The sequence below is a fragment of the Nicotiana sylvestris genome, chromosome 10 (assembly GCF_000393655.2).
Source record: "Nicotiana sylvestris chromosome 10, ASM39365v2, whole genome shotgun sequence".
In the NCBI taxonomy this organism is placed as follows: domain Eukaryota; kingdom Viridiplantae; phylum Streptophyta; class Magnoliopsida; order Solanales; family Solanaceae; genus Nicotiana; species Nicotiana sylvestris.
The window spans coordinates 115347270-115360841 of record NC_091066.1 but is presented as its reverse complement, the minus strand read 5'-3'; positions in this window follow the sequence as shown (position 1 = coordinate 115360841).

The following is a 13572-nucleotide window of genomic DNA, read 5'->3' as shown; positions in this document are numbered from 1 at the left end:
GCACTTGCTTTCCTAGACCCTTACCAAGGAACTATATCTGATAAATTTCTTATAGGTCATTTTATTCAAATGGATAACATCTACTCACTTGTTCTTATGCATGAACGGTCATAAAATTTGCCTATGTGGTGCCAAATTCAATGTAAAGTAGCTCGGTGTTGTGATCCTTCTTGGGTCACTTTTTACTCCCTGGATGTATATGGCTTCTATGGTTCAAATAATTACTTTGCTCCTTCGCCAACATTATCATAAAGTATTTTCACTACCTAGTAACATGAGAGCCCATCTCAGCTCCTATCATATATGTGCATATCAGTTGAAGTAGATTGTTTATCTATGTAAGTTTCTGAGAAATTTGAGGTTCTCACAAATCCGCCACAAGAAGATCTTTTCTTGGCCCACTGTAGTATGACTTTCATGCTCACTTAAATCGTTCCGCAATGAGAGCCCATCTCTTATCATATGTGTGCATATCAGTTGAAGTAGATCGTTTATCTATGTAAGTTTCTGAGAAATTTGAGGTTCTCACAAATCCGCCACAAGAAGATCTTTTCTTGGCCCACTGTAGTATGACTTTCATGCTCACTTAAATCGTTCCGCAATAAGTAGCTCACTTTGTTCTTAGTATTGAAGTTTCCCGTGAAGTTGCATGTGAAGTGGCCCAGTATCGCAGCCGGAGAATTATGATAATAGAACCGTGTCAATCTCATAGAAAAGAGTTTATTCCCTCTCCAGCCAGTATATGATCTCCCCCCCCCATATTTTTGAGAAGTCCTAGAAATGTGGATTCAATCGTGAAAGGTTCATATTAGATGTCTCGGGTTTGGCACATATCATATTAATTTGAAAGACAAGTTGTCGTATCTTTAGTACTCTCGTATAGGATCAACTATCGAGAAGGGTTGAGCTGTTTGAATTATAGTAATCTCACAAGTGTTTAGCTTCTATTTCGTTCTCATGGTCTTGTGTCGCAGATTCCTTGTGTCAATTAACATTAGGAATGTAGTTCGACTTCATATTTTGAAACCCCTATCTCATTCAAGGTGCCAGAGTATTCTCATTCTTAATAAATTGATCTTCCCTACACTCCAGGAGTCGACTGGTGGCACGTACTTGAATACCCCCCCATGAATGATTTCTATTGTCGATATGCTATCTAAACTCTACGCCTCATTGTTCCAAACCAATGATTTTATCGCAATGATTAATCGTGTAATCATAATTCGTAGTAAGTTTCATGTTTCCAAAAAAAAAAATATAACCTCATAAGATACCCTGCTCAACACATCTACATTGATGGATTCTTGAGATACTTCCAGTCCAATCTCGAACCTCGTTGTTCCTATTTGTGGTAAATCTATTAAAGGTATGGGTATATTCAAGCATGTCTAAAGGTAGCGTCATCCCATGGTCAATCATATTGGGTAGGAACTCTATGGTCGTATTCATTCTAGCCCCTCACAGAATAATGGTAAAAGTCGCCAAATGTTCAACTCGGGTGTCCGGCATAAAGATTTAGAGTTAAAGAAAGTAAGAAAGTTGTTTTCAAGGTTTCCTCTAGGAAGATGCTATGTGAATTGTTCCTAAGGGTAAAGTAGGTGTAGTGCAATTCAGAATTTATGGAACCTTGAAAGAGATAGGTCAAGTTATGAGTATGATGTCCCCATATCGTATCGTTGCCCTCTATGGCCCCGGTGTTCCATGAATCTATGTCTACGGAGGTAATTGGGAATCTTTGGTATATTATTCCAGGTGAGAATTGTTGAAGATGAAATTAAGGGATAGTCGGCTTATGGGGAGTAGCTAATTATAATCCAGGATTACACAAGGTTGAGAGTGTGGAAGGGAAATTATTTATTCGCTTAATTGTATATCATATGGTCGTGATTCGAGGAGTGCTTTCTGTGTGTTATGACTTATATATGTGCAGCTCATGTTCAGGTATTGTCTTTGATAATGAAATGTTAGATGTGTGGAAAATCTGTGTTATTGGTATATTGTACTAGTTGCTTAGTTACAGATGTATTGTTAAATTATGTTTCTGAGGTTCTCTGATAGGTGGATGGGCCCAGTTACAAAGGATGATCTAGAGAAATTTTCAGAAATTTAGGGAGTTAGTCAAATTTGGAATTTCTAGGGTGTGAATGAAGAGTCGAATCCTATATAAAGGCACACCGCCAAGGTGGGGAGCCAATTGTTGTTGTTGTTAGTAGAAGGAAGAGTAGTGTTGGGGCTTTGACAAGGATTGTGATGTTGGTACACCAACCGAGCTGGTGGTAGCGGGTTATAAATATGGTGTGGAAGAGAAAGAGGACGATAATGTATTAGACTTTTCTCAGAAAGTGGCTTCTACCCTTTGGCTTCTAGATTCAGTTCCCATTGATGATGTCTAGTGCTTATTCTGGTTCGAGGGTTTAATATAAACAAGTTAATTCTCAGTCCTCGGTAGGATACTATAAGTAGTTGAATGTATTGGTTAGGGAAGAGTAGAAGAATCACTTGATAAGTATATCGCTATGCATAATTGAGGGGCATGTAAAATTTGGGAGCTTGAGGTATGTGAGGAAGGAAATAAGTCCTGTTGGGGTGTTTGGGGCGAGCCATGATCCTCATTCGAGGACGAATGATCTTAAGTGGGGGAGGATGTAAGGCCCCGTGAAAATTTTTGCTCAAAACCCCGAGATCTCGTAGTGCCAAGTTAGGAACATGTGTTAGAAACTCGTAATAATCTTCGCGGTGAGCCTTGTCGCTGCGGTTCGGACCTTGTTGATTGATTTGTTCATTAAAAAGTTAAGGAATAATGTTTTTCAGAGGAGCGCGTTTCTGTGGTCCATTATGCGGTCGCATAATAGCTATGCGGACCGCATAGTCGCCGTAGAGTGATGCAGTTTGATGGTTAATTTTGAGGTCAACTATGCGGCCAATTATGCGATAACATAATCAATATGCGGGCCACATAGTCATCGCAAAATCTCCTTGGAATTTTGTGAGGGGCAGTTATGCGGTGCATTATGCGATCGCAGAACAGGTATGCGGACCACATTCCTACCGCATACCCAGGTAGTTTATTCATGTTTTAGGGGCCATTTTTCGGTCCTATTTGCGGGCCGCATGTCAATTGTGCTATCGCATATGCGATCGCAGATTTGTGTCGGGGCTCCTAATTTCTAATTTTTTGACCCGACCCTATGTCAATATATTATATGCTACCCTTCATTCTTGGCCTATTTTCTGATGTATTTAGAGAGAAAGAGAGGGTCCTAGAGGGAGAAGGGGTTCTTCATCAACGTTTCTCCTAAGATCTTGCTTAAACCCTTGAAGATTTGTCAAGAAAGGCACCTAGGACTTCTTCCTAAGAGGTAAGGTTCTATAACCAAAGCTCTTAATTACTATATCTAACTAGGATAGACCATTAGAAGGGTAATCCATGAGGATGGGAGTGGATATCTTGCATGCATGAATTCTCAAAGTATTTGGTGAGGTCTTAAGCTAAGAATGGGATGAGGGATGGTAGGATCTTTCACAAAATGGTTTTAAAAGCATAATACACACTTAGTGTTTGAAATTATGCTCTAATGAGCTAGAACTATGATCACCTCTCTAATTTGTAGTTTGATTTGTCATGTTCCTAAGAAAGATTAACGTTGCTAAGAGTCTCAGAGTATAGTAGGAATTAAGGAAAGCTCAATCGAGGTATGAAGTCTAAACTTTCTCTCTCGGAAGTGAATTCCTTATTGTTTTTGTAAGTTTAAGTGTGATTTGTCTACCAAGATGGTATAGCCTTGAGTCTCGTTTTAAATGAAGGTTAGTATACTAATTGGGTGAGAAGAGTTCGATCTGTTTAATGCTCCAAGTTTCTCTTATGTGTAATAAATGCTTTGATTGAGTGTGTCTATTTGTTGATAAACTGTAAAGATGTTTGGAAGTTAATCAAATGAGAAAATGTAAAACAAATTATGAAATAAGCCTTGACCCAACCGTTATGAACTAACTTCAAAAATAGAATGGCCTAAAGTTCTTGTACCTGAACTATGCCCATAAGTGGCTATTTTAGATAATGCTTTGCCTTATAAATACAATCAACGTAATGCGAGTCCTTACACATTCCGATGTTGAAATTGTACAATTGTCATGATGGGAAAGGAATTATTCAAGAATAATTGAGGTGATTACTTGCTTATAAATTCAATGTGTATTTCAATTGTTGGTTGGCATGTCCTTCTTTGGGAAGAATCCTTTGTGTTTGAAGTTTCTAATACTAATGAACTCGAGAATACATGATTTCCGAAATATTCGGTACATTGATATTGGTTGATGATCCTTGGAAATAAAGGAAATGAAAATGTGGAAAACCAAATGCGGCCTTCGTGCCATAAAAAAGATGAATCTTGTGAAAGGCCCAAAGGGCCAAAGGAATATTGACATTAAGAGAAATTGAGAATATTAATAAAGAATGATAAATGTGGAAGACATTGAGGTGAGTATAGTCATATTTATACTATGTTTGTATAATTGTATTTATACTACAACTCTATGCAATATCAAATCAAATCAAAAATATTTTTGGGAGTATCACTAGCAAAACCGAGGACGGGTGGGTCATAAGGCTCACACCTAAAACTACACGTGCCCGTGTTGGGGTGGATCATGGTTATTCCCCTTAATTGGGATAAACTTGGTAACATTTGTAAATTGGTAATGCCAACCCACACGGCATATGTGGGAAGGACGCTTAGCCGATCGGGCCGAGATCGGACGCCATGTCGCACATATGGTGGTACTGCGTTGGGAATCAAAAACTAGAAATTCAAAAACTGGAAATTGTGATTGTGGTGAATGTCTCCAAGGGGATCGCTTAGCCGATCGGGTCGTGATCGGACTTCGTGCTAACAAAGACGGTGGTATAACTCATATCGGTGCTAATGATCTCCCAACCAAAAATATATATTATTTTCGTAAACTAGAAGACTTACATGTTGCAAATTGGAAGCTTGTATATTATTGACTTTGACTTACTGTTTCATGGTTTCTTTGATTGTATGGTTATTTTATTCTGAAAGAGGACTTTTAGCCTTGCATACTAGTGTTATTCGATGGCGCTAATGTCTCTTTTGTCGGGGGCGCTGTATCGTTTAATGATACAGGTGGTTTCACAGCGTGCGGCATCGACCAGTGATAGCGGTATTCTTTTCCCAGCAGACTTAGTGAGCCCCACTCCATCCTGGGGTCATGTTATGTATCTTTTGTTCATTTTATCATCACATTTTGAGGTATAGCCAAAGCCTTGTTATCGGCATTTCCCTATTACTCTTCTATTGTATTTAGAGGCTCCATAGACTGTTTGTGGGTGAGGGTTGATGTTGTGAGTCAAGACTAGAAATCTTGGTATTTGATAAGCATGCTATTCATTAAATATGTAAACGTGTAATATTTTGAAAACTATGAATGATGTCATTAACGGAAACGAAATGAAAGTTGCTAATGGAGGCTTGCTTAGTGTTTTGATTAAATGGGATAACATTCTCTCTTTATTCATGAACCAGTTTAGGTAGAATGAAATCTAACCTGCTTGCTCAGTCGGGTTTACTCGGTTGAGTGTCGGTTGCATTCCACAATTTTTGGGGTGTGACAGTACCGAGTATGTAAGGCAGAACTAAAACATAACAATAAGTCAACATTAATTAAAGAGATATAAAAATAAACCTGAATCTCTTTTTATGCATACTTATTATACTTATATATATAATGCTTCTCTTTGAGACTCTTAACAATATCGTATGATGTATGACTGCCCAACTGATCAGTGGTAATTGCCCGACCGATAATAGCGCGGCGATAAATGCATTACTTCCCGACCGGCCGTAGCACGGTGGTAAATGTATAACTGCCTAACCGACCGTAGCTCGGTGGTAAATGCATGATTGTCCAACCGGAAGTAGCATAGTGGTAAATGAAGATGATTGTCTGCCCAACCGACCGTAGCACGGTGGTAAATGAATATGCATGTATCACTATATTATGAATATTAACATCTCTATCATATACCTCAATAGGGACTTAAGAACATACTTAGACATGCTTGAATATCATTTTACATGAATGAATAACATAGACATCATTTACTGCTAAGAGTAGAAACACTTATGAAATAACATTACGTTTACGTATCGTTACTTGGATCATGCCAAAAGAAAGAAGAATTAGCCTTAACATACCTAAGCCGGTTCTCTTAACAATCCCTCTAGCACAAGACAATCGCGATGAAACACATGACGGCAAGATCGAAGTAGGAAAAAATCCGTATAATATTCTTGAGAAATATTGCATTGTACTCCCTTAGAATCGAAATCCTCACGTTGCTAAGTAGTCTTGTATGAATTTTGTTATAGAAAATGATGTTGCTATCATTGTAATGACCCAACCGATCGTTTTAAGATTTTGCACCTTGCTCGTCAGTTCTCGGGCATGACTTGCCCCGTGTGATGGATTATGACTTATGTAAATCGTTGGTTTTAGTTTTCAGGGTAATCGGAATGAATTTGGAAAAATAATTCTCAGTTTGAAGCTTGAAATTTGAAAAAAAATTGACCAAGATTTGATTTGTTGGTATATGATCTCGGATCGGAATATTTATGATTGGGTTAGCTCCGTTAGGTGATTTGGGACTTAGAAGCATGATCAAAAGGCATTTTGGAAGTCCATGGAAGGTTTAGGCTTGAATAAGTGAAATTGAAATTTTGGCATTTTCCGGTTGATAGGTGAGATTTTGATATAGGGGTCGGAATGGAATTCTGGAAGTTGCAGTAGCTCCGTTGTTTCATTTGTGACGTGTGTGCAAATTTCTGGTCATTCGGACGTGGTTTGGTTGGGTTTTTGATCAAAAGCGTGATTTGGAAGTTCTTGAAATTCTTAGGCTTGAATCCGATGTGATTTTGGTGTTTTGATGTTGCTTTGAGCATTCCGAAGGTTTGGAACAAGTTTGAATGAGGTTATGGGATATGTTGGCATGTTTGATTGAGGTCCCGAGGGCCTCGGGTGAGTTTTGGATGGTCAATCGAACCATTGAGTGTTGTTTGGAATTGCAGAAAATTGCTGATCAGTGTTGCAGAGAAATGGCCTTCGCGTCCGCGAAGGGTTAGTTGGTGGCTGGGGTTAAGCCTTTGCATTCACGAGGAAGGCTATGCGTTCGCGAAGGGCTGGATGTTTGGTCATCGTGTTCATGTAGAGTGGACTGCGTTCGCGTTGAGTAATTTGGTCAGCTGGACTTGAGGCATTTTTATTCATCGCATTCGCGAGTGGTGTAACACGATCGCGAAGTTTTAGTCTGAGGAAGCATCGCGTTCGCGATGGGCAGGTCGCGATCGCGAAGAGGAAATTCTGGTCAAAGTTATTTTGTTCTTCGTGAACGGGAGGCTTTGACCGCGTTCGCAAAGAAGGATTTCAGGCCTGGGCAAAATGTTTAAATAGTCGTCTTGTCCGCAATTTTAGGGTTTATTTCCACCATTTTGGTCATTTTTGGAGCTTTTTGAAGAGGATTGAAGAGGAAATCAAGGGGAATCACTTGGAGGTAAGATTTATGGACTTTATACTCATTTCTTATGTGAATTCTACCTAATTAATCATGGAATTTAAGCCTAGTATTAAAGAACTAGGGCTTGTAATTGGAGACCAAAGATTTGGGATTTGAGGGGCCATTTGAGGTCCGATTTTGATGTTCTTGGTATGTATAGACTCGTGAGAGGATGAGGATTCCATTGATGTTAATTTCGTCAGATTTCGAGACGTAGGCCCGGGGACCGGGTTTGAGCAATTTTGGGATTTTTTTATGTAAATTGGATATTTTCGAGTAGGCTTTGTTCCCTTAGCATATTTTAATGGTTATGTACTGATTGTGGCTAGATTTGGAGCATCCGGAAGTCGATTTGTGGGGGCAAAGGTATCGTGGGCTAGAGTTTGGACCAGATCGAGGTAAGTAATGATTGTAAATGCTGTCCTGAGGGTTTAAAACCCCGAATTTCACATCGTTGTGCTACTTTGAGGTGACAAACACGCTAGATGATGAGCGTGGAGTCGTGCACCATTGGGTATTTAGACTTGGTCCATCTCGTACGAGTGTTAAGTCGCGTATTTGATTTGAAATCATATGATATTCCATACTTTAGAAATTGATATTATATCTTGGGTTGTATGCCATGTTTGGGGCCTTGTGCCGACCTATTGAGACCCTTAGGGGCCTTTTCGCTATTTTTCCTCACTCTATTTGTTTTGAAAGCATATCCTCGGTCATGTTTTACCTATTTATTGTTTGAATATGGTTTTATCACTTTACCTCTTAAAAATGCGAAAACTGTTTGGGCTTAGTTTCATGATTTACTAATGGTCCGAGTGATTGTGAGGTTAATGACTGAGAGAGGTCGGGGGCCTGGTTGTCAAGATTATACATTTATGGATCGGGCTGCATGCCGCAGCAAAATATATACATACATATATATATATACATATATATATATATATATATATATATATATATATATATATATATATATATATATATATATATATATATATATATATGTATATATATATATATATATATATATATATATATATATATATATGTATGTATATATATATATGTATATATGTATATGTATATATACATATATATATATGTATATGTATATGTATGTATATGTATATGTATATGTATATATATGTATATGTATATGTATATGGATCGGGCTGCACGCCGCAGCGATATAGCGCTTAGGCTGTAGGAGCCCCTTCAGAGTCTGCACACCCCCAGTGAGCGCAATCGACTATGTATATGGATCAGGCTGCATGCCGCAGCGATATATGGATCGGGTTGCATGCTGCAGCGGTTACTATATGGTACTTATTGAGTGTGAGCGCTGATTGATAAGAGTTGAGTCTCGAGTGACTGAGAGGCTTGCCTGAGGGGCTGTGTATATATATGAGTGATGGTTTGCCCGAGGGGCTTGTTTTTATGTAATTGCTATTTCCACTCGTCTTTATACTGAGCCTCTGTTGAAAATGTTGAACAAATGCTTTTAAACAACTTTCATTTAAGCTGGAGTTTTTATGAGATGTTCGAAATTCAATCACTAATTTGGCTTTGTTATTTCCACTGAGATTTTTATGTCATGAGGTGTTTATGATTCCTGTTTTGTCTGAGGGGCTATATACGAACTATGTTTTGCCCGAGGGACCGATTATGGTTTTCATCTCTTTTATTATAAATGGTATTGAACCCCTATTGCAACTGTTGGAAAGCATTTTCAAATGATTATTTTTACCAAAAGCTGGATTTTAAATAAGACGATTGACTCGTATTCTGATTTGAAAGCCTGTTGTGCTTATTGAGTTTATCATAAATGTGGATTCATCATTTCCTACTGCTCAGTCTTTATTTACTCTTATTACTTACTGGGTTGGAGTACTCACATTAGTCCCTGCACCTCGTATGCAGATTCAAGTATTTCAGAACCCGGTAGAGGGTGTTGACTGCTCAGAGGCGGAGTCATCGGAGTTAGCGAGGTGGCTGCGTGACGTTCGCAGCACTGCTTTCCTTCATCTCATTTTCATTATTGTATTTAGTACATTTTTAGACTCATGTTGTATTCAGACCTTGGTAGATGCTCATGACTAGTGACACCCCGATGTCGGGCTTGTGTGATTATTCTGCACTTTTCTTTTAAATTCCTTTATGAGATATTGGTTTATAAATGGTATAAAAACAACTTTTATTGGGAAATGGTTGATTCGAGAGTTGTGTCGGCTGGCTTAATTTCATGATAGGCGCCATCACGATCAGGTCGGTTTTTGGGTCGTGACAATCATACAATCTTGTATGAATTGATGAAGCTTTCCATTATATTATAGAGATACAAAGTGAATTAGAAAGGTTTTTAAATATATGAGCGTGGGCCCCACTCAAAAGATGACTTAGCCAAAAAGATCTTCTAATTGGGCCACCTAGTTATATGAACTAAGAGTCACTTATCACCTAATTGACTTGCTCACACATTGGGGCTTACTTAAGCTTATCCAAAACTTATAATTAATTAGCTAATCTCCCACCAAAAATTATTAATTACCCAATTATCCACAAAATTAGGAATTATCTCAAATTACTTAAAATACTACCTAATTTTAACATACTTTATACCCCCCACTATCATGGTCATGTGGTACCTTGTATGGCACTAGTATATAAATATCGGGTATTATAGCTTGAACAGTATTTTATCCCAAATTGTCAAACTCCGATGAAACTCATTTTTTCCGATTCGCTTACCCTCTCATCTTCACGAATTTGCTTATCACTTGTTATAAATAGCATAATACTTATAACCTCAAAATAATCTTGTCCTTGAACGGATTTCAATTATCTTACGACAAATCCAACGTACAATACTACGGGTGTAACACGTTTTCACCACACGGACTGAGATAAGTGTTCTCTACCCAGTTTTGATTATATTTCATGAATATATCTTTGTTTTTGGTAGTTGGATTATGAATTTCAAAGAGAAAATTGGGGATTTTGTCTAAAATTTAATAAAGTATATTTTGAGTTTTGAATATCGATTCGGAGTCGGATTGGAGTGAAACAAGTATGATTGGACTCGTAATTAAATGGGTTATCATATTTTGTGAGTTTTGTAGGTTTTTGAAGTGCGGGCCCAAATTTGACTTTTTGGTTGACTTTGAGTAAATATGTAAAGTTTCGACCTTTATCATTTGAGATTGTTTTCGTAGGCATATTTGATGTATTTGAGTTACTTTGGTTAGTTTGGAGTCGTTCACAGGTTGTCACGCATGGAATGACATTTCTAGAGTATTGTTTGGCTTGCTCAATATTGGATTTGGCTTGTTCGAGGTAAGTAAAACTTCTAAACTTGGCACTGGGGTATGAATCCCCAAACTACATGTTTTGTGGCTGGTGTTAAAGTGACACACATGCTAGGTGATGTGTGTGTTAGCGTGCACCGTAGAAATTGTGACTCGGTTGATTCTGATAAACTCTGTAGTTATCTAATCTTGTTATTATTCATGTATTCTCCATCTGTTAGAAAAACTGTGATTCACGTTAGAAATCATGTTTAGGATATAAGCTACTACTGTTGGGACCCATAAAGGTCATTTCTTTGCTGTTGAGTTATTGCTTAAATTGCAATTATGAACTGAGTCGCATTCATCATTTGCATATCATATCTTAGTCTCTGTTATCATTTATTACTTCATCATGTATCATTATTTTTGGTTTATTGGCATGAGTGTTGTGAGCCCAAGATAATGGAGAGATTGATGATTGAGTGATCCCGAGGGCTTGTATGTGAGTGATATTGGTGGGATCGGACTACACGTCGCAACGGGCTTTATTGATTCATGATAGATCGAGCACGCCGCAGCAGGTATTATTGATTCATGATGGGATCGGGTTGAACGCTCAGCAGGTATTATTGATTCATGATGGGAGCGGACTGCGGGTCGCAGCATGTGTTATTAGCGCTTGGGAAAGATCCGCCCCTCTGGAGTTTGACATACCAGTAGTGGCCGCAGGTACCGTACAGTGTTGAGTGACTGAGTGTGCTGAGTGATTGAGCTTGATGAGTGGGAGTGCGAGACATTGAGATTAGGTTCTCTAAGAATGTGAGTACATGAGTTCATCACTGTGATGCATTGCATTTTACATGCATACTTGACATTCAAGCATAGATATGTATTTCCTTGTGCTACATAATTTTGTGACATTCATGATTTCACATGCACATTGACATGTAGGCATAGATATGCACTTTCCTCATGCCATCTGAGAATGAAATATCTTATTTGTTGTTGAAAAGTTTTGGGAAAAATTACAGTTTTTTTTTATTTACTCATATCATGGAGATTTCGATGAAAGATTTTAGTTTTACTATTATACCTGAAAATCATGCCTATTTTCAGTATCTGTGAATGAGCTGAGCATCATATCTTTGAGTTGTTTCCTGTACTACTTTTATTACATTGTTATGAGTTGTTATTGGCTATTGTTGTGTGACTCTGACTGTTGTCCAAACTCATCAATGCTTTCAACCTAAGGTTAGCTTTGTTACTTATTGAGTACATTAGGCCGGTTGTACTCATACTACACATCTACACCTTGCGTGCAAATGTTGGAGCTGATGTTGCTGCATGCGGCGGGAGCTGGCCTTGAAGATGTACCTGCGTTCCGGTTACATCTACCTCTTGTACTTGGTAGATTTAGATTTATAAATCTGTTCATGTACATTTTAAAGAAATAATGTATTTATTTCATACTAGCTTTGTAAACTCTAAGTCTTATAAGCTCATGATTTGTACTAATAGTTTTTGTGAAGTTTTATAAAAGTTCAGTTATTTCATTGTTTACTTTCTCTTAAAATCTCATTTGAATTGGATTATTGCTAATTGGCTTACCCAGCAGTTTGGGTTTGGTGTCATCATGACTAGTTAGATTTTGGGTTGTGATAAGTTGGTATGAGAGCTCTAGGTTCATAGGATCTACGAGTCATGAGAAAGTGTCTAGTAGAGTCTTGCGGATCGGTATGTGACGTCCATACCTATCTTCGAGAGGCTACAGAGTGTTTAGGATAAAACTTTCCATATTTCTTTCCTTATCATGCGACATCGATTCAGCTTGAAGCGTATATCTATGAATTCCTTCCACTCACTCGTATGCGTATGTGAGTGCTCGATATCAGCTATGCATCGATAGCTTGTGGTCCCATGGATGAAGTGCGGGATGTGTTTTGGTGATAGGGAAATTTGGAGGACTTAAAATCGGGTTTTGACTGCAGCTTGGGCACAGTGATTTAAGTTGTGTGAGTATGTGTTTTTGGACTTCTATATCTAATGGTGTCCCTATGAGTAGGACTGGTGGCTCGGTGAGTGGTTAGATGGCTACATGATGAGTAGAATATGATTGTGGGATGTGTTTAGATGGTTTGAATGTGACGAGAAGAGTTTGCTTAAGATATGAAAAGGACTATTGGGTGCTCAATTTCTGTGGATGTGTTATATAATTTAGAGTTATGAGGGTTTTGAGGGATTCTTTCATGTTATTTCATTTGTGGAACGAAGTAGATTCTCATGTCTTGTTGATGAGTCCAGACTTAGGAAAATTAGGTGATTGCGTAGTAGTTGTTGATGTGAAAGGGTATAGAGAGATGTCAGTTTGAGGCTAAACAGGTGGGTTATTACCTGCGGGATAATCTATAGATGTGTGATCCTTATGATGTTGTGTAGAGAGTTTCTTTCTACCAGTGGGTTATATGTATTACTATTTGAGTTTGGATTGGTAGTAAAAGTTGACTCTACTGTCACGAGGATGAATGCGAGCTTAGCAGATGATTTGAGGTATTTTATGGTTTGTATTACATGAGCTTGTGAAAAATTTAATTGAATCTCACAACGGTATTATAGCAATAATGGTGTATGGGTATTGTGAGTTATCGAATGTTTTGATCTATGGCGTTGAGCCAAGTGGGGGAGTCTGCTATCAACGATTTGATTGCATAGTTATGC